The sequence below is a fragment of the Colias eurytheme genome, chromosome 11, assembly GCF_061535395.1.
Source record: "Colias eurytheme isolate Ceu_HAF_F1 chromosome 11, ilColEury1 Martin Lab GWU primary, whole genome shotgun sequence".
Taxonomy (NCBI): domain Eukaryota; kingdom Metazoa; phylum Arthropoda; class Insecta; order Lepidoptera; family Pieridae; genus Colias; species Colias eurytheme.
The window spans coordinates 3,295,613-3,319,529 of NC_142990.1; the positions used below are offsets into that span (position 1 = coordinate 3,295,613).

Consider the following 23,917-nt stretch of genomic DNA (forward strand, 5'->3'; position numbering starts at 1 on the left):
TTCAATAACCTATTACTAGCAACTTTCGAAGTAGGGCAATGGCTGGCGATATAATTTAAGCTCTCTGCTCACCTGAACTGAAAATAAAATATTAGTTGAGAAATATTAATTAATTTACCATGTTTTAATTTTTTTAAATGGTTAAGTAGCTTTTCACTTTTCTGGCTAACGTTGCCATTACCATGCCGAATAAAATTTTAATTATTCATATTTCCCGTAATTTTTTTTAATTTTGCAAAAATGTTATCTATAAGTGACTTATTGTCTTAATGGGAATAAATATCTTTAAACCTTTCTATGTCAAAACTATCTCATTAAATAAGCCGTGGATCAAAACAGATGATGAAAAACAGAGATAGACAAATATCAGTATTTATTGCGTTCAGAAATAAAAATTGCTTTAGGAAAGAAAATGTAATATTATACCTATGGAATTTTATAATAACAGTGAGTATGCTAAGATTATTGTGTTATAAAAATGTCAAGATGATCGTGACAATAATCCACTAAGGTAAATATTGTATTCTTTTCTTTGTTCTCTAGAGACAAATTTCTTATTAGGTAATAGATAAATACTAGTATAGATACATATTTATATTTTAAAGGAGTTTAAACTTTAGGTTTCTCTTATGTTTATTAAATAAGTAACTTTTGGTCATAGTCTTGTACTTATTTATATGACATAGCTAAAATATAAATTATTGGAAGTGAAGCTTTGTGCCCCAGAATCCTTTAGTGGGATGTAAAACATGCATTTCACATTTTTCATTGAAGGAATTACTTTACTATCGATTCTTCGTTCCGACTTCGCAAACCAGCCAGACATAAAAAATAGTCACAATACCAGGGCATTTGTTCAGAACCTCTCTACAAAGGCATTCATCGCTAGAAAGTGCTGTATACGAAAAAATCAACCCCCATACTAAGTATTCGGTCTGAAGATCGATGGAATACAATAACATTACGTGATTGCGTTTATCTGGGTAGAGGGAACAGTAAATTATAACATTTATTATACAATATCAAATGAATTTCCTTATCTCCCTGTTTTGCAATCCCATCCCTACGGCACACACAAATTTTTGTTGTTCATAGACATTATAAATCATCAGATTTATACACTCACGCGTTCTTTATGAATCTTACGTATGCATATTATTTTTTTCTTGTAATTTCAGTGTTCCTTTATCTCCTTCATTCTCAAATGGTTTGTATACCAACAGAGATAATATTTTTTCTTTATTAAACTATTCCGAATAGTTCTAGTCTTTTAATATACGAAAGAAGAAGTTCTCGATAGAGTCGAAATTTAGTCATAGTTTCTGTGACTTGTGCTACGTGTGTAGATATTGCGATCAAAACTTCTAAGAGAATCTAATAATCCTTTAGAGAATATTCCACAAACTTTTTAGTTCTACTTGAAATTTGAATTCAAAATTTAATAATCTTCCGATGAACCACTTCTACTGGTCGTGATTTGTAAAAAGAAAAGTCTTTCCACTATTACTACCTTCTTACTGGATATACAGACATTTGACATAAAGCTTTGGTCTAGATTAGAACACAGCTTACCGGGTATAAGATAAAATTTGGCACAGAACCTGTGAAATGCATGTGTGCTAATACACACAGAAGCTATCTGTGTCTATTAGTACACATGCATTTCACAGGTTTATTAGAGCACCAAGCGAGTAAAGCTGTTCGTCCAAGTTAGTAACATATAAACCAATATACGAAGTAGGTCCATAAATATGTATATCATGTTCGTTAAGCTCAGATGTGATGTGCGACGTCGGAGGGTCGCGTGTAGTCTATTTACATAAATTTTCATGTATTAGTATTAAGATGATGATGAATTTCACTGTGAGATGTGTAATGGAGTGAAGCATGGAAAACGTGACGCGTTTTGTTTTAGTTTAGAGACTATGAGCTTAAACGACTGGCATTAATAGGGAATGACAGGGTAAAGAGGTGACAGGACATCGAAAATTTTAATAAAGGCGACTTTTCCCTTGTGTGGCTTCTTCTTTGAAATATTCATGAAATTGATGTCTTTTAGTACAGTTTTAAAAAGGCTTTTTATTGTGTATTGTCTGATAAAACATCGCTGATATTTGAAAGGTTGTAAATATTATATTATCAATATTACGGTAGGTATATTATGTAAAAGGTATAATATGATATATTTCATAAATTTCCCTTTGCGTAAATGTATTCTGAAATTAATCCACACAATTCTCGGTTTAAAGATTACATCCCATTTATTTAAATGTACCAGTGCCACGGTTCCAAGACCCTTTTCATACCTTCCGTGGGCTGCGGAAAATACATCTATCATCATATATTATTTCTCATATAATTTGCTACTGCTGAAAGTTAAGTTGAATATTAGGTTCTTTAATCAAATATTTTTCCTTTATTCAAAACTTGTTTTATTATGGAAAACATAGTATGGAGAAAATTAAATTAACTAGTAAAGCCATAAAAATATTATCCTTACAGTTAATGTTACTTTTTTGTTTCCATATGAATTTAATTTTTAAAAATGATCTGAAATTTAACAGCAAATATTGATCCAATTTACATAGTTATCAACATAGAGAATGCTAGAAAAGATTCTGGTTTAAAAATGTTAATCCTATAAACTGCATCAAAATTCACACCACGTTCCGACAGCAATCATTTGAATGGACATGTTGCATATTAATGCAGAGTTTTATGATAAATCTACGCATACATAGTGCTAGTACACTGTACAGTTATATCACAGATAATATTATTATAATAGTACCAGCTCAGGGTCCACGGCTTTGCCTGCGGAAAGGAAATTCTCATAGCAATGAGATTTTACACACCTATAGGGTCCACGGCTTATAACAAGCATATTATTATTATATTATTCCACCCCTACATAAAAGTCCTATTGCGCTCTCTAGACTCCTAACCATCTCCAAACAAAAAAAACAATATCATAAAATTGCTCCGCTGTAACGTGAAACAAATACAAACAAACACATAAACATATTTTCTTAATATCAGTACATACTAGGCAATATTATCTACTAGGTTATTATCTATCTGTGGCACTAGTACATTCGCAAAGCTTTAGTGGAAGCATGCCCTTAGTGAGAAAGTTACCAGTCGGTTACCCAATGTGCATTTGTTACAACTAATGACACAGTAATAAGAGTGCCTCGAATTTATCAGTGTGAGTGTGGTAACTGTTTTAACATTAAAGGCTCATTTACACTCGAACGCACTGTATTCATTCTTATGTGAATAACGTATCAAGAGTCAAGACAAATTGGTTTGAAAAGCAAATAAATTATAGTAAATGTAGTAAAAGTATATTTCCACAGTTACAATAGATCGTGAATTATTGATTAGGGATCGTTTTTTGCTCATAAGGGAGTCATGAGTTTCATATAAAGGAGTGTGACTCTACAACGATTTTTTAATAATAGTCGCCGATAGGGAATCTATACAATTATTAATGCAAACGAAATACAGGAGATTTTTCACGATGTGGCACTAGCGATCTGCAGTGTTAATGAGGTGAACTCACGGGTTATTTCGTGGTTGTACCATGAACTAGAGCCCAGGTGAACGAGAATCGCTGCAGTCACAACATTTTCTTTTCGAACATTGAAGATAGGACTATTACTCCATATTGCTGTTTATTCATTTATTTATCCGTCTTTTACCCATTTTGTTTGCCAACTTTTGGTGTAAATTTGCTTACAGTTATTAAAATTATTATTCTGAATTTGGCGTTTCTCCGCTTGATTACTCAAGTTACACGCCCGCATGATGTTTGACAATGGTGCTGATTATAATATTGCTTATATTCATCAAATGTATGAATGATAAAGCTTGCCACACACATGCAATTATATAGACATTACAGTACGTATTGTCAATCAGAAAAATAAAGTTTTAATTATATTTTACTTTTTATTTGATAGTGATAATTCCAATACAAAAAGACATTGAATCTCGTTTCTTAAACTAATAATAATAAGAGAAACCAACCAATATATTCTAATTAAAGTTCAGCGGTAGGTATACATTGAGAAACATCATTTATTTATTTATTTAAATACTTTAGTGTACTGCCAACAAAAAATTACATAAATAAAACTTAAGCTAAAAAATACAAAAAGAGAATATTAAAAACACCGAATAAAAATATTTGAACAGGTTCTATGCTAGCAGTTTCTTGTTAGGTACAAAGATATATCTAAAGTCAACCAGACCGAGGATATTAAATTTTTGTTTCCGACAGGGCATCTTATATAAACCTGGAGCTATCGGTTTCATGAGAAATAAAATAGAGTCGAAGTAACACAGGTACTTACAAACATATTATTTACAGCCCGCCATAAAAATCTTTACCACCCTCACCACCTGGATGGCTGGCGGAGCACCACAGTGCGTTTCACTCGCACTTTTCTTCCAAGAACCTGTAAGCTCTGGAATAGTCTACCACCTGTGTTTCTAAGGAGCTATGATTTGGAAAATTTTAAGAAAAAAGCATATCATTTCTTAAAAGGCCAATAAATTCCCGCTGCTTCCCAATCCACGCATAGCTTCCGCTTCATTATTTTTATATATTATTTAATTCCGTCTTCCCCCTTACCCTATTCTGGTAGGCAACAACCATAATAATAAATTAAAATAGATTTATTGTCATAAAAGTATAACAATTTTATTATACACTTCTTAATGTAGAGTCGAGATTGAGTCCAATCCAGTCACATGTACACAGTCTTATACATTCTCAAAATAATCACAGAATCACTAGATATTACATTAAATTATAAGAAATACCATTAACAAATAAGAATGCGGTTTCTAAAGTTGAATTGATTGAAGTAATTTCTTGTACAACTTCTAAAAAGTCAATTCCCGTGCTTCTAAAACTTCGCAATATAAACAAAAACAATGACATTGATAAATCGGTACGTTTGTCACCAACAAAGGCGACTTTCAGACAAAAGCTTTTAACTTATATTTCTATAGTTTTGTGAAATTTATTAAGCATTTATAAAGAATAAGCTTTTATAAAGTAAAAGTGATAACAATAGAGCTCTAAATCTTTGTTTAATATTAGATCGATATTTATTATTTAGTAATCAAACTGTCAAGTTGTATTTCAACACACACACATAAAGTATTAGGTACATAGAGTCTTAAATGAATCACATCGTACATTATTTTAGCACGAATCACATTTAAAACATATTCACGTAAGTCATATTTCAACCGGCTTAAGTTCTGACAAGCAAATCACTCCGTTTAGTATTCATTACAATCCCCAACTGACCATCGATAGATAAGTATCTTAATAAGACAATGCGCATTATTATTTGCGCAACGCAGCGGAACAACCATTTAGGCAACACCTGAATGTACTAATAAGGTGTGGTCGTTTTGGGAGTTCGTGGGTTCAATAATTGTAATGGCTAGCATACAACGCAGGGATGCAATCATTAAACTGTGTTGATCCATGTCAGGGCGGGCGGCATCGCGAAGCCTGGCCGCGTCCCCGGTCCCGCAGGCCGCACCTTACCTCAGTCCACCTTAGACCTCCTCGCCGCGTGGTGCTGTCCGCTAGCTCTGTGCGTCTCGGCTCATACCGCGAAACTGTAACGCCAAAAATATGAATTAAAACCGCTCCTGAACTATTCGGGCTGCCCTAATTATTGCGATAACACAGTTTTTCTCGCTTTTCCAGTGCCTGTGTCGTACTAAGTGATACTATTTGTGTGTTGTGTCAACGATTCCTTTTGGTTAATGCCCTTGATTGTTTAGGTAAGTTTGGACAACCCATTATCTTATAAATGAGCATCACTTGACTGTGCTAAAGGTTTTAATTATATTGTATTATTCTGTTAATTTTATTCAGAATTACTGTAAAGAGCTGCTCCTATTCTTTATATAAATTCGTTGTTCTAATTTCCATCCTCAGTTGAACAAAACATTAATCAACATCTCATTTTCGTCGCATAAAACCGAGATAATAAACATGACCTAAATGCTTTTTAACTGCTCTACTTGTAGAGTCGATGTTTTGGACTCATCTACAATAGAGCGAAATTGGGTGGCAACGTTTTTAGTCTATAGAATGACTAAAGAATTCTCTTTTTTTTTATTACATTATGTTTGGATTGTTATATTTTGACAACAAATGTCATTTTTTAATTTTTTTAATTCTTAATTTCATAAGGATGAAGAAGAATGTAACAAGCGCTTGAATATTTAATTCATTATCTTCCGCAGGATGCACAATTTTGTCAATTTTTATTTATCTTACGGACAAAGGAAATGTTAGTCTTACTGATTTAGTATCCATATTTTCTACCTACGATGACCTTACACCTTTAGGTACAATATCTACTCATTTAAATAAATGATAAAAGATGATAAAATTCATAGGAGAAAACGCCAAAAAATAATTAAGAATAACTTATTTAGGACACATTTTATTACCCTTACCTGAAATATTGAAGAACATGACAATTGGACAAGAAATTCTTATCTTTACGCGAATGGTGTTGTGAATAGCAACTGCTCGTATAAATGTTATCATTCTAAACAATAATCACACACTCGTATAATTTACACATTCGTTATCGCGAACTGATCTAGCTTTTTATTACTTCCACAAACCATACATAAACTGAACAGACGTCACATGAGAATAATTCATCGGGTTTCTCATAAAGGAACCCAGGTCTACCGCTTTTAAAGTGCTTTTACTGAAGGCGGCACTTGTTGATAGATCATAGAATGTGTGTGGATTAAGAGAGACTTGAATAGTTGAAATGGTAATGTTTTAATGTTGAAACTGTGCTGAGATTTCCAGAATTGCCAATAAGAGACGTGCATCTATATTCTATTGGTTTGTAAATTAGTTGAAGCAAATGTGAAATGTAGATAGGTATATGCTGCGCTTTAGTATTGGAATTTTTATCAAACGTTGTCAGTAATAGGTATTACGATTTCAAATCCTGTATTGTTTTTCCTATATTGTTTATTATCATCAGTCTTTAAACACCAGTAAGTTTTTTATTGGTGGCTTCAATTGCAATATTTTACAGGATGTCTTGTTTTGTTTAACAGCTTTCCGACGTTAAATACCGATTAAATTATGAAATTTGTCCATTTAAAAGCACTTCAAAAGGAAGTATACAGCCTGCATATATTCTATTTCTATTTAGTATCTACGTATTTAACAATTTGAAATACAGGTTGTATTGGATTTACATCTAAATCACTATAGACCTATTTCCCAAAAGCTTCCTTCTCTTTTTTACCTTTTTATTGGAGAATTGGTTAGTTTTAAATTTAATGTCAATAAATGCTTTTTCGGCCAAAGAACACTTCTTCAAATTTACCTGTAAGTATATACAATATTGTGACTACCCTTCTACAGCCATTGTAATACCTAGCTTTGTTCTCTGCGCACTGCACAGATGTTATAACTCGGAAGTCAAGACGTGCGAATGACATTATATCCATTATCTCTAACTTACTTGACACAATATCAAGTCTCGTAGATTGTTTAGAGTCACCTTCCAAATTTTCGAGAAACTTGTAGCATTTAGGAAGCAGTTCCAGGTTTTTTTGTGGAATTGTAAGCATTATGTCTTCCATATTAGATATTTCTGCGTTCCGAATGACTAATCGGCTCCTTACACACTTTAAATATATTATTACTACTATTAAAACCTTCACGAATCACTCTATGTATTAAAAAAAACCTGATCAACATCCGTTTCATTTTAAAGCATACATACGACAGTAATACGGACTTTCTTTTATACTGTGTAGTGATTTACTATTACGAAATAATTATAGTATTTTCGTTCTAAAATAGTTACAACTCCAGGAAATTTTAAAGTTAAACATTGATAGGATCCGAGCATGCTACTGCGTAGTTTGAAGTTAACTCCCAAAGGGAAGATTACTAAACCAACATAACATTTTAGCGTAAAAGTGGTAAGCACTTAGATCATTAAAGCATGTATGTATTTACTTCAGCAAAAATCAGTATATGCACTGTGCAGACTCCAGTATTCGCGGTGTGCAAATATAAATGCAGTTTTACGTTTTCTATAATAAAATTCAATTGTTTTTGCTCTTACTCTATGTATGTATAAATCAAAAATATGTACGTGCGAATATGTAATTTCATACTCAGGAAAGAAATGTCAGCCAAATATTCTCGTTACTACGACCTTATACATATTCTACGAGATAGAAATATGGGTCAGATGATTGAAGATAGCACGCTCGTCAGTTCTATAGGAATAGTTTTAACTTTTATGTAGAGCGCAATGATGACAGGAGAGCACTTTGCATTTCCCGCGTATTTTATACACATCGCGTATTATATTTAATACACGCTGTTTTGTGCGTGGTATTATGTTTTATCTCGAAGAGTACAAACTTGCATAATAGTGTTCACGCTTTATGATAAAGTAAATTTTCTTTCTGATAAAAGGATTAAACGATGTGTTAATTACCTACTGGTATCAAAAAATTATATACTCTTTACAGGTATACAAGCTTTAATTACGATGTCTATACGTATAGTTAATCAACATACGTAACTTCATTATTACTTTCTCATTTCTCATAGGAATAAATTAATATCTTCGCTACATTAAATTTTTCATTAAAACGTTAAAAATATAGTAACATGAGAGAAGCTTACGCGGGTCCGCTCGTTTGATCCTTGGATAAAAAATGTTATATCTTTAATATTTCCAGGACATTTTTTAACGGTTTATTAGTTTTATGTGAAATACCTTCTTTACTTGTTTATAGTGATATTTAGATAATTTTAAAGAACCATGCTCTTCTACAAAGTTGGTCATGCAATGAATGTTTGTTTTAGCACTAATTAAATTTTCGTTTGCGCCGGTTTCATGGAATTCTGGCCCGTCACTATATTTAATTACTTTAGAAGTTGGAGCGATATGTCATTTATACCAATAATAATTGAATAGCGGCACTTTAGTTTACAGTTGAATATTTAACTAGCAGTTTCATGAAGCCTTTAATGTTTTTAACTTTCAAATTCAATGACTCATAGTTTTAATTTCAGTTTAAAACTTGAAGTTACTTTAATATTGATGGATGTTATATTATGAACGTTATTTTTGCTCTATAGTTTTTAACTGATGTGTGATAAAAAGGTACGAAAAACAAATCACTTACCTTTCTAAAGTAAATCTCTAATTGCACACTTATTTCATAAAAGAACCATTTCGATTGCTCTCACGATTAAGATTTCTTTCAAAATTTCAGTTTGTTGCAAATAATAGTGATTTGACATAAATAATAGTTCTAATCTCGAATTAGAATTAGATAAAAACACTATCAAACATATAATATTTATTTTTATGTACTAATATACAATTTGAGCGCCTTTAATGGTTGTAATACGATAAAAACAGCGGTGATAACAATAACGAATTTAGTAACATACACACGAACTACTATAATAAATACATTATTAAACACTAGATTTCTGCCCGCGGCTTCGCCCGCGTTTTCGAAGAAAAACCCGCATAGTTCCCGTTCCTGTGGGATTTCCGGAAATAAAAAAAAAAAGTAGTTTAATTATGTCTTATTCTAGGTCTTCAGCTACCTACATACCAAATTTCATTGTAATCAGTTCGGTAGTATTTGCGTGAGAGTAACAAACATCCATCCTCGCAAACTTTCGCATTTATAATATAAAGTAGGATGTTCTATAGGAAGAATTAGGTCCAGTATTATATTTACGGCCCCTCGGACTTATCCGGTATTAAATAGCAATATAGCTTATGATAAATTACGTCGAGGCGGCTTAAATCCTATTTACTATGTATCAGTATATAGAGGTATACTATGATTACGCATACATTCTGCCTGCTATCATTTATGAGTAACGCATGCTGGTGAAATTATAAATTTGTATTATATTATATAGAATTTCGTTCACGAGTACTTGATTATATAGGTCGTTTCCTGTTTTGGTAAAATAAAACATATAGTCCGGGATACATCGCCCATTTTTGCAAGTGATTACTATCAAGCTAATTTTTCGTGAGTAGCTTTATTTTGATGAGATGCCCAATAATTTCATGTACGAAACTCTCGATTGTGGTAGCTTACAGAGGTAACAAGGATAAAAATTTTTGATTTGACGGTTCTCAAATATTTATTACGCAATTTGTAGGACAATATGTCTGTTGAATTATATAAGTATTAAATAAGTGAAAATAAAAAAATCAGCTGGTTAGTAATCATTTATGATGACTTCGTTATCGATACACATTGGAAAGGGGGACTCTTTGATCAAACCATAAATTTTGTAGGACAAATATTTTTTCGAATAATTTAGATAATTATCTTGAGATTGAACAAAAAAAAAAACATTCAGTTAGTAATTAATATTTGAGAACCATCAAATCAAAATATTCTATCCTTGTTTCCTCTGGTAGCTACCACAATCGAGAGTTTCGTACATGAAATTATTGGGCATCTCATCAAAATAAAGCTACTCACGAAAAATTTGCTTGATAGTAATCACTTGCAAAAATGGGCGATGTATCCCGGACTAATAATTTTCGTTAAAATACCAACGTTTGGTAAAACACGATTGTAAAAATCAAAATATCTGAGTGAATGTCACTTATAAATGAAGATTATCATGGATATCGTATCGAGCACTCCTAATGTGGGAGCTTATACATATACATATAGAGCTTCGATACTTTTTCAAGTTTCCTTTTTCAAACATTGAACTGCTCAATAGCTTAATGTACAACCAAATTCATTTTATCATAAACCCTCGAGACATCTTAAATTAGTTTTTATTCTGACAGTTAATATAATATTTATAGTTTCTTGTTGGTACTTTATAATATAATCAAAACGGTTGTTTATATACTCCCTTAGCTGCTTATGCTTTTTGAAAAACAAAGTTTAAATATCTGGTGTTTGACATAGATTTTCTGCGTGTGTAGAGAAAGGATTAATGGTTCGAATTTATGCTACATCACGGTCTGGCCTCCACACTACAAGTTGTTTTTGTGTACCAAAATATTAATATCTAGAAATAAGTCGGTTATTCGGTTCTTTTGACAAATCATCTTAATCAAGTAAATTATGCTTGATCCGAATAGATTGTAGGATTTGCGGAAATGCGATTACGTAGAGGAAGCTCGGAAGGGAAATCTTTACAAATTTCATGAATAATGTAAAGGTATTTTATAGACTGAATAATATTTGATGTTATCATTGTATTGTGTTGGAGTTCAAGTCACTCTCTGTGTGATATATGAATCTGTTATTATGATAATGTTTTAATGTACCTACGTATTCCTTTTGAAGATTAACACAGAAACGTATAAAATATTGATATTGATTAATAATCTGACAAACAAATAATAAACAATATACAATAGTAGTTATAACATAATTGAAAAGTTTTTATGTAATGGATAAAAGTATATTATGTCTCTTGGCGGAAGGATGTTATGTTACGAATTTGATTGAAATATTTAATTAATGTTTTACTGGTAGTTAATGTAACATTAAGATCGTAACCACAATTTGGAATAGCCCACATTATGTCGCGGTCGATCGTTTCATAAAATATAATTTATAACTAATAAATTGGCTACGCTCCATAATAATATGCCGAACCCTAATAACCATAATATCGTAAAATATTTGTGAAATAATAAACACGAAGGCATCGATTACTGGAGTTGGAAATTAATGACAAGCAATAAACTAAATATTTTATGCTTGATAATAAGATAGACGATAGACCGTAAATACTATTACTTAGTACTATTAGTTCATCGTTTCATAAAATGTAAATTACTTTTTGCTTAAATATTCCAGTTGGGCAAAATGTTTAAAAAATTTCTACTCTCGACAACATATTAAGATAAAAATCAAAACACTAACAATAATCATTTAGTTTAATTCAGTTATAGCTGTGTATTATGGTAGAAAAATAAAAAGCGATTTTTCATTCAACGGACATGATATTATCACCGTGGTCCGTGAGATTAATCTTATCACCTGCAGGTTCCGCTCTAGTTGGATTTTCTAACAGTCTCATATTACGTGATTATCCATTCTACCATATAATGTATATTGAAGTAATAATGTGCAGTTTAGTGCCTGTAATACAAAGTTGTATGTGTTGTGGTTCACGAATTATATATATTTTATTATATTATACCTCTATATGCGGCAGCTACTTACTAATTAATTATTGTATTTTAATTGAGTTATAAAATATTTGTGTGTCCTCCTGTAAGACTCCTCAAATTTATTATATGACAAACATACATATAATAAATTTGAGGGGTCTTATATAACTATGAAAGTATGATAGCTATAAGCCACATGATATTGTACTCAAATGATTTTTATAATAATTGTCATGAATCGTGAAATATTTGGACGAAAATTATCAAAACGTCAAAGGATTTCCTGATGAACAGTGGAATGAGCCAGAATTAGTTAAAATTAGTTTACTGCTGTTGTAGATAAAGCACTTTAAATACAAAGCCGCGCTTGAAACTTGCCACTTAATTGACAAACCATTTGTAGGTTGCGGTAGATATATAATTTAAATAATGCAGATTCGAAAAAAACTAGAATTACATAAAGTACCGTATTTACCAAATTAAACAACGTTGTCAACTCAAACTTAAATTCAACGTAGCAAAATAAAAAGTTATTTTTTTTAATCGTTACGATGTCATTTCTATGTAGGTATTGATAGCAAATCACATACCTACTACGTAACTGTCAAAGGATATACTCATTACTCATGTCGTGTTTTAGTAGTCCTTCTGCTGTAGTAAGAAATCAATGAATATATATAATACCATGCACATAACAATACAATTTTTAAAATCGTACATAATATCCCATTCTATGATAGGTATTGTTTCAATTTCCATAAGTGATTTCATGGTGATTTCTCTAGAAATTGTTATAAAATGGAAACTGAGATAGCTGGAAATTCGAGCTTTATAATATTTAAAGCATTAAAATTATTCGTCTACTCGCTTTTTCGAAACATGGAATATGTTTTTAATATAAATTTAAATTTAACCAACCAGCGATTTTATTTACCTCAAAGTTTAACATCTCATGAGACTTTAAATTTATATTTTATTAATTTTAACAAATATTTCAATGGAAAATATAGCTCAGATTTTTGTATGGAAGATCTTAAATCATTATCTATATTATGAATAATGATATTTCACAAATAGGGCAAAAAATCTCCAGATTTGTTTAAGAATCAATGTTTATGCATTTTAAAAATGATTATATTGTTCCTACTTAATAGAATTCTCGAGTCACGATCAAACATTACTGCACTCTGCTGTTATACATCAATGCTAAAATTATTATTAGAGTCCTTAAATTAATTGTTTTGCCCATAGCACATTTAAAATCCTCGTACCTACTTGTATTTATTATTATAATATTATGAAACAATGAGGCCACTTCATTTGTTAAATGTGAATAAAAAAGTTCAGTCAAAAAGTGTTAGAAAGCGGGTAGACCGAGTGAGCCGTAAATATATTATGAAGTGGAATGACGCGGTACATCAATTATGTACCTGGATCGGGGAAGGAGACTGTTTTAGCTCGTCTAACTGAAAAATCGATAAGTACAAGTTAGCTCTGTGGATATATAGGGGCCTTTTATTTGAGGGGTTCTTAATACTGAACTGACGACTTTGGTTTTGAGTTCTTCGTTAGTATTAGGTCTATCTGGGATAAGGTTTAGCATGGAATATATTATATCTGTAGAATTAATTCTTCAAAAAATACTTAGTAATCATGAAAAATAGCTACTAGGTGCCTTATAAAATATAATAAATAATGGGTATCAACTAGATAGGTTTAGAAAGAATTAGAAAGCATGTTAGTTTATTTGATACAAAATTTTGTGTTCATAATTGCTTCCCCTCTCGGACGCTGTGCAGTACAGACGTGTTTCATTCTCTTAATTTGTATTTTTTGTACTAAAATTAAAGTGAATTTGTGAGTTTAATTTAAACAAAATAATAGGAGCTCATAAAAACCAAAGAGTTCGCATTGGGGTAAACAATACGAAGGAATTGCCGCTGTTTCCTTCATTCATCCAATATACCGTACGAGTCACAAATACCAGGATAACATAACGCGCTAGAAGCCGCTTGTTCACTTCTATTGTGCGCTTGCGCACGCGCTGCACACAAAACGTACTCCAACCACCACCGTAATACAACGACGAGTACTAGGAGCGCATCAAACGCAAGAGATAAGTGGTTGTGAAGAACGGGACGACACGCGTGCGACGAGGACAAGTTACGTGAGTGACTCATCTTTATACATCACTGCAAAACAAATCCTTCGCTCGATCCGATATTATATTAACCCATTAGTGCATAAAGTTCATTAGCGCCTTTTTCATTGTGATCACTATAATATATCATCTTTTAGAGTATCTTTAATGAATAAATGACATAAAATATTTAGTTTATGTAAAAGTTCAGATTTTATAGCCCGTCCGATAAATCGGACGTTATGCATGGCGGACACAATTGATGTTAAAAAGAGGTTGAAATAAAAGTACGGATTTTATGAAGAAATTTATTATAAAAAGCAACAGAAGATTAAGATTTAGTATTATAATGTATGATGTGATATGCCATGTGGTATTTCGGGTGAAGACCTACATCTCATTACTGACACTGAAATTTACTTTTTCCTCCACATTGGTTTGCACACCGACGTTCAGTACTTATTGGGACTTATTGGGTAGTTCCTCATTGTACATAATGGTTTCGCTGGCTTGCGACCTTGATGTGGTGGTGTGCCATGTGACGAAAGTAAGCTTCTTGCTATGAAACGTCTAAAAACGAATAAGGACTGGCTGCAGGAATGGCTGCCGAGCAAGTAACCAGGCGTTTACTACTGAAACGTCTACTAAATATGCAAATATGGGCCACCACCACTTCTTTATACGCATTCGAGTTCTTAAATTTGCAACAGCCTGGTCGCATTTGTCTACTCCACCCATATACTTATTGTAATTTGAAATAAGTGATGGCTGAGGGAAATGCACTTTGGCTTTTTTTTAGTTTTACCAGCGGGTTGCAGATGTAATTTCTAGATTTTCAAAGTTAGTGGCTACTGTGACAACAATCTTATCATTCCACCGGCATACGAGTTACGTACGTACGTTACGTATCAGCTAGTCGGTAATCGTAATAACCTCGCACCTCCTTCTTGAATTTTTTGACGTCTTTGACCGGGCAGTTCTCAGTGCAATTAGCTTTCAAGGTCCAAGGTGTAGCATAATAGCCAAGCTCCTTCAGGTATCTCATCAGGCTCAAAGACGTAAAATAATTGTTGAAAAACAATTTTATGCCACTGTTAGGCGGGAGTTTGCTCAATGTAATTAGGCTGAGAATCCGATCCGATCAGGTCACTGTCTTCGTCGAAGAAGACAGTGACCTGATCGGCATTCTCGATGGGGGGCTCAACGTAAATTATATTTTCTGTATAATCATCAACCTCCTCACACTCCAAAGCAGATAATATTTCATGAACTTGTAACCTGTAACAATTCAACAAAACACGACATGCAGTGCCCACCGTGCATAACGTGCGATAAATCGGACGGTACGAAATGGGCAAGCATAGTATTCAAAATGACAGTGGCTACGTACAAATTACATTGAAAATAAATAGTCGAATAGTTTAGCAATCAAAATATCCATTTATCACCCATAACACTAAACAAAATATAATAAAAACACAAAATAATCTTACCTTCGCCGCGAAGAATTTTGACCCCGTGCCGCCATTTTACGAATTAACAGCTGTCACGCATGCGCGTTAATATATTTTATAACAACAGTGCTGCCGAGTTTGAAAATATATTCAACTACTGTTTTAAAAAGATAAATCTTGAGTAAAATATATAATACTCCTAAAATAACGATTTTATTGACGTCCGATTTATCGAACGTTATGCTCTAATGGGTTAATAAGTTGCTAAGTGAATTTCAACCTTGTACCGCACTCACACGAGTTAAAACTCTGTACCGACAGTAATCGAAGACTTTATTTATTCGCAATTATGTCTGTGCAACGTTCACCACCTGATTCCTTGCATACACCAAATACTAATTTGCAATACAACTCGGATTCAGCTCTCAACACTTCGTGTATGCAACAATCGGCGGACAACTACTTTAATATAACGAAGCGTCAAAAGCGTTCCTTTGCGGAACTTCCTGTTACGTCGTCCGCGTCAAATTCCGACATAAAATCCATGTTTGTCGAACTTAAAGAACAACAAGATATGAAATTCGAATCTTTAAATAATGTTTTGACTACTATTATGTCGCAAAACCAGGACATACAAAAATCAGTAGAAACGATTTCGGGACAACATCAAGATTTATTGTTTAAAATACACGAATTAGAGCAAGAAAATAAGGAATATAAGGATCGAGTGGCATCCCTGGAGTTGAAACTGGAACAACTTGAAAAGTCAGCCCATTGTACTACTCTTGAAGTGAGGAACTTACACAAACAGCCTAATGAGAATAAAGAAACTCTTACAAATATTATCTCCAACATCGGTTCGACATTAGGCGTCGATTCGCCAATTCAAAATTCTGAAATACGTGAAATATTTCGTACAAAGTCAGACGCTGTATTAGTGGAATTCACAACATCTTTCCGTAAGGAATCCTTTATGTCGAATTTTATAAATTACAATAAAAATAGGCGCCAAAATAAAGAATCCCAATTGAACACTGAGCATATTAACTTACTAGGCCCATCGCGTCCTATTTATATTTCCGAGTTCTTATCTAGTAAAATGCGAAGAATTTTTTACGTTGCGCGCGAGAACGTCAAAAACAAAAAGTTGTTTGCAGCATGGACCTCTTACGGAAAGATATATATTAAAAAAGAATTGAGTTCGAAACCCATACGTATTGTGAATGAAATTGATCTATGTCAACAAATAGCATGACTATATAATGTACGCATTATGTATTTCAACTTATTGTTACGTATTACACCTTATATTTCTCTTTATTTTTATATAATTTTTTCAACTTTTTCTATACCTATATACGGACCAAAACACATAAACACCTATAAACAACCATTATACATACAATCAACTCACTACACAAAATACACAAAATACAGTTACCCACACACATGCTGTATTTTATACACATTTACACTAAATATAAATATCATACCTATTCCTACAAATAAAACGTGCCATACAATTATTACCAATATCAATTTTCTATTTTACTTACTAATTAAGAAACAGCTAATAGCCACTTGCGTTTATGATCAGAGATTATATTATTATTTTTATTACAATAATTATTATAGAATTAACGTGCCACGGTGTTGCCGTCGACACGTAATTTTACCCCGTTTAATATATTACTTAAAATGATGCCAATAGTTGAAACCTTAAACTCTGATCTAGATAATATACAAGTGGCCAATTCTATAATATGCGACATAGATGACATTGATAAACATCTCATAAATTCTAATAGTAAACTCAATTTGAATCTCTTGTCACAAAATATACGCAGTATTAACCGTAACATGCCGAATCTTATAACATTTCTCCAAAGATCTAATATTTCGTGGGACATACTTGTGTTATCGGAATGTTGGCTGTCATCAACTAGAAACATCCCAAGTCTTGATAATTACCATTACATTTCTACATCTTCTCAAAACACTCAAAACGAAGGAGTAGTTATTTATTACAACAAACACCTCATTGTAACGCACGAGGAACCTTGTCTTAGTGATACTAACTGTTTATTATTGTCCGTAAATTCAGATACTTGTATTATTGCAATATATCGCCCGCCGAGCCAAACGAATACATCGAAATTCATAAACTCTCTAGACGTACTCCTCACAAAACTTAGTTCTTATAAAAATATTATATTGTGTGGTGATATTAATATAGATATCTCATCAAACACAACCGATAAACGGGCATACGATTACCTTAATTTACTAGCTGGTCATCGCATCTTACCTGGCCACATTGTGCCAACTCACGGGAGGACTTGCCTCGATCATGCTATGATCAGAACTAATCTAAAAGCTACTTGCTTTATAATTGAATCATCTATCACGGACCATGAGTGTGTTGCCGTCAGCTTACAGCAAATAACATCATCGTTCAATAACTCTAATAAATCGTATCTTGTGGATTTCTCGGGCCTTGACGCAGATTTATCTTCTTTTAATTTCAATTATATTTCTGAATTTAATGATGCTAACCTTGCTACTGATAAATTTATAAACAGTTTATCAAGCTTCATAATTAAAAATACTCGTACTTTTAAAACTCCATTACGGCAAAGAATACGTAAACCATGGATAACTAAATCACTTTTGCGCGTGATGCGAAACCGTGATAATTTACATAAAAAATTAAAGCGAAATCCTAATAACGAAACGCTAAAAGTTACTTATCATCGCTATAGGAACTTTTGTAACGCTCTATTGAGAAAGGCAAAACGAAACTTTGAAAAGCAAGAAGTCCAGAAATGTAAAGGAAATAATAAAAAAATATGGGATTCTATAAAATCTATTTGTAACTGTAAAAAAACATCAATTGGTAACATTAGCTTAGGGTCTACAAATCCTGTCCAAAGTGCTAATGATTTTAACAATTTCTTTGCCAACGTTGGTGCTGAATTGGCGGATAAGATAATAAGCTTGAATCAAAATTCACATCCAGTAACTGACTCATATTTATATCCAAGTTGTTCATCCTCTCTTGATTCACTTGTCTTACTTCCCACTGATAAAGAAGAAATACAAAATCTTATTAATGGTTTAAATAATGGTTCTCTCTCCGGTGTTGACTTTATTTTAGGAAAAATTGTTAAGAGGTATGCTAACTTGCTGATTCCACCAATACTACATATCTGCAACTTGAGCTTGGTATCAGGTATATTCCCTAACGCTTTTAAAATAGCTTTGATAAATCCAATACATAAGGGAGGTGATAGAGACTGTGTGAATAATTACAGGCCTATATCAATATTGCCCACACTATCAAAAATTTTAGAACGTCTAGTAAATAAAAGATTAATTGGTTTCTTAGAGTCAAATAGTAAGCTTTCTTTAAATCAATATGGGTTTAGACGTGGCAAATCCACTAGTGATGCTGTCCATGAGCTAGTCAACTCTATCATCAATAATTTAGATAAACACAAAAATTGCTTAACGATCTTTCTTGATTTGGCAAAAGCATTCGACACAGTCTCTATCCCTCACCTATTAGATAAACTAGAATGTATCGGTGTACGTGATATCCCATTAAAACTAATCAGTGACTATTTGACTGATAGAAGACAACGTGTCAGGCTAAATAGTGATGCAACTAGTGATGAACTATCAGTTAAATATGGAATTCCTCAAGGAAGTATACTCGGGCCAACGCTTTTCTTGATTTATATCAATGGCTTGTGCAACCTCAATCTTTCCAATGGAAAAGTCATCACTTTTGCCGATGATACTGCCCTTTTCTTTGTTGGCAATTCATGGGAGGAGGTATTCAATTACGCTCAACAGGGATTTAATAGTGTCTGTAACTGGCTACAACGCAACATTCTAACGTTAAACGTAACGAAAACAAAATATATGGTCTTTGCACATAGAAATAAATGCTTCCATCTTCATCTTTTGCTATTGCTGCTCACTCTTGTTCTTCCATTCTTCCGAATTGCCAATGTCCAATACTCGAGAGGACTGAAGTTATTAAATATCTGGGCATAACTATTGATCAGCTCCTATCTTTCAAACCACATATAAATGTTCTTGTTACAAGACTGCGTAAATTAATTTACATTTTTAAAGGCTTAAGACATATAGGAGATCACCAAGTCATTAAAATGGTTTACTTTGCCCTTTGTAGCTCTTTAATAAATTATTGTATCACATCTTGGGGCGGCAGTGCTAAGAGTTACCTGATAGAAGTTGAGCGTGCCCAGCGCTCGATCCTCAAAGTTGGTGCTGGCCTCCCTTACCGTTTTCCTACCACCGAGCTTTACAAAAAATGGGACTTACTGACAGTTAGGCAATCATTTATACTACAGACAATCATAAAACAGCATTCTCAACTAGTTTTTGACAAAAACTTACAATCTACCCAACGTCGTAAAGATAAAATATGCCCGACCTTACAATTCAAAAGTTTTCATTCACACAATTTTTTCTGCTTTTTGGGACCTTTTCTTTATAACCGAATAAATAAAACGTTAAACATATATCCTCAAAATAAATATAATTGTAAATCAGCCGTAACTAATTATTTGAAAACCCTAGATTACCAACAAACTGAAAATCTTTTAAATATAAAAACTTAATGTTTATTTCGCACTGTATTAACATCTTATTGTGTATGGCACACACACGCACAAACGCAAAAACGCACGCACACACACACACACACGTAGACGCACACACAAACATACACATTCACGCACACTCACACATACAAACATACATATACACGCGCACACATACATACAGACAAACACTCACTAACACACTGGTCACGTATATAATTTTAAGTTACTTTTTAAGCAGAAGTAAATTTAAGTTCAGTCTATTGTTTTGTTTTTCTCTTCTTGTTGTCGATTGATATTTAGTTATTGAAACTTTAAATGTATTTTAGTAGTGCTATCCGCGAGGGGGGCTAGTGATCTGTACTACAGGTCTTTCAAAGACCTATTTCAGACACTAGTCCTTCACAACGAAAATGCTACACGTTTACATATTTAGTTCCTTTGTAATAGTTTTAAGTTGTGAAGGCAAATAAATGAACTTTTATTTATTTATTTATTTATTTAATTATAGGGTAGACTGTAGAGAATACACTATTAACATTTTACCATGATGAAATTGGGCAGGTTATATAAAACTGGAGCTAGCTCTGTTAATAACGCTCTCATTCAAACTTTACTAATACCGAGTGAAAGTTTCCACTCGACTCGCATTTTGCATTTTCAACTTCAAACAGAGGCTTTGTCATTAGAAAAGTTTTACGTCATACAATGATTACGTTATCTTGCACCCTTTAGCGGGGCTTTGGGACACATTCCGCTGTATATTTTGTCCCATTTTGTATTAAAGGGACCGCGATAAGCTTAATTAAAAATTTAAATTAAAAACAGTTTCACACGTGCGTTGTGGGAATACGTCTGGTGTAAAAATTTTAATGTATTTTTTTCAGGTTTTTGAAAGTTTTATGTTTTCACTTTTCAAGTATATTTTTAACTAGAGATTGAACTGAAAAAAGCATTCTATAACAGACAAATACGTGAAACTCTTTGTTTACTTATATTTCAGGAAAATTTACAATATAATATATCTAAAATGTTCTTACTTTTCTCCCAACTTTTTGTAGTAGTTAAGAAGGGACTTCAACCATATATGTAACTATGACAATATTAAATTACAATAGACGTTAAGATTTAGTTCAAAACTTAATTCTACTAAAGACCGAGAATTGTCAAGATATAAACTACGCCACATGGTGTGGCATTGCTTCAATTACTGCTCAGTTCAGCTACAATGCAACCATATTAATTCTATTTATGGCACGCATACATCATACCAATAATAGATTATCGACTACAAAAGAATTTGAATACGGTCTAGAGACATGTTTAAATGTATGCGGATCGGATTAAAGAGGTCTTGTATAGGCTTTTTGGCGGTTTTAAGTCTTTATCTATAGTCGGAGGAATTTGAAATGAATATTCCATGGACGACTTTTTCTGTAACAAGTCTAGAATTAATTTTATTTATTTTTGACGTGACAACGTCTTATAATTCGATAGAGCTGCACGCACGAAAAAACATGACTCATGCGGCGTTACCTCGCTCTGAGGCGTTCCATGTAAGGCTTGAAGTGCAAGCGAGAGCGCGGAACGAGCGACAAAGAAGCACAATCGGACGTTGTCACGTTCAACTATCGTCAGTATTAAACCGCTTTACAGACAACCAATTTTTTTTTCTTAAATACTGTATACCTGTGTTAAAGGTAAGTTAGTTATGATTTTTTAATCAACTGATGACATGCATCCTTGCACCGAGAAATACTGTAAACTTTGACTCAAAGACTTTAATTGATTTAATAAAAAATCATTCGATTAAAATCGATTGAATTAATTGTACAAAATTACAGTACATACTCAAACGAACAAAATAATATGTAAATTGTAAACAGACTGGTCCATGCTATTGTGCCATCGTAGCTTGATTGAAAACCTAATCGCTGTGCAGAAATCAATTTTGGGCTTACCGAGATGAAATTTACTAAATCTGTTATTGTTTACCAACCGCATTGTTCGGAGGTAGAAGAGAGTTATAATACCTATGAGCCTGGACTGATTTAATTTCTGAATAAAATAAACGAATTACGACGGATAGTATTTAATTGAGTAAGAGATAAATACATTTAAAAGGGAACTATGTACTGAATAGCAATAGGTAAATTTTAATGTTTACGTTTAAAAACTTAAACATTAAAATGTAATTTATGAAAGTTATTTGTTAATTAAAACTTATTTGTGAAGGTATTTTCCATTTATGTTAGACTTGCTCTCCTGGGAGAGCATTAGGGAATTAAATTCGCAAAATATGCTTAAATAAATTTAAAATAAAATAAAATCTACGAATAATCATGTAGAAATCATTACATTTTGATGACAGCAAGCAAATCCATACTAATATTATAAATGCGAACTCTGTCTGTCTGTTACTCAATCACGCCTTAACTACTGAACCAATTTGCATGAAATTTGGCATAGAGATATTTTGATACCCGAGAAAGGACATAGGATAGGTTTTATCCCGGAAATCCTACGGGAACGGGTTTTTCTTTGAAAACGCGGGCGAAGCCGCGGGCGGAAAGCTAGTATTAAATAAACCTAGAAAAAGTCAATGTTTCATCATCGAATGTGGCCTTGTTTGAAGTTACTAATTAAATTAATACATATAGGTACTAGTACATACTTGTACTTAATGGTAATTAGCCCCATTATGTATTTTAGTTGTAATATTTAGATATTTAAACGATCTCAACGAGAATGTTATGTTCTCTAAAACTCATTGTTAAGTCTTTATACTAGTTCATGCGTAAAAGAGTTTGAGCGGTATTGTCCAACTTTATTCATTAAAAGCCTAAAACGTTCAAAACTTACTTTTTCAGTAATGGTTGTTGTAACTAAGGCTTACATATTGGAATTTTACTGTTATAACAAAACATTGATTCTAAAGAAATATATTAGGTAAATAAATATTAACATACTAGGTTGATCCAAAAGTAATGATAATTGGGTATTTCCTGTGTACATACAAATACAAAATAAATATTTTTTGCTTGCTCATGTACTCACTAAGTTATCACAAAAAAATCATATCAACAGGCCACGTTTTCAAGTATTTACATTAATTTGAATGTGAACACTGGGTGCCAGAATGTATCCCGACAAAAAGAAGAAACAACGATTCGACATTTAGAGGGTGAATTTTCAAATTTTTTATGAGATCAGGATAATTTTTTGTCAAGATTTGTGATCATGGACGTTACCCGGGTTCACAATGTTTATGCTGAAACCAAGAAACAATCAATGGCCTGGATGCGAGCTTCCAAAGTGACGATGAAGAAATTCAAAGTGAAAATTAGTGGGATAGATTAAAGCGGTAGTTTTTTGGGACGCTGAAGGAATAATTATGGTGGGATATTTTAAGAAGGTAGCCACTATATTGGGCTCTTACTACACATACCAAATTAAAAGATT

General features: G+C 32.6%; 1 protein-coding gene across 1 annotated transcript in view; it reads left to right on the plus strand.

Annotated features, from left to right (window-relative positions):
• Nucleotides 1-5,229: 5,229 nt before the first annotated feature.
• LOC149904422 (protein qui-1-like) overlaps nt 5,230-23,917 on the plus strand; it is a 62,137-nt gene continuing 43,449 nt past the window's right edge. Inside the window, exon 1 of the mRNA XM_090107052.1 lies at nt 5,230-5,814. The gene's annotated coding sequence lies outside the window, so the exon portion shown is untranslated. The remainder of the gene's footprint in view (nt 5,815-23,917) is intronic.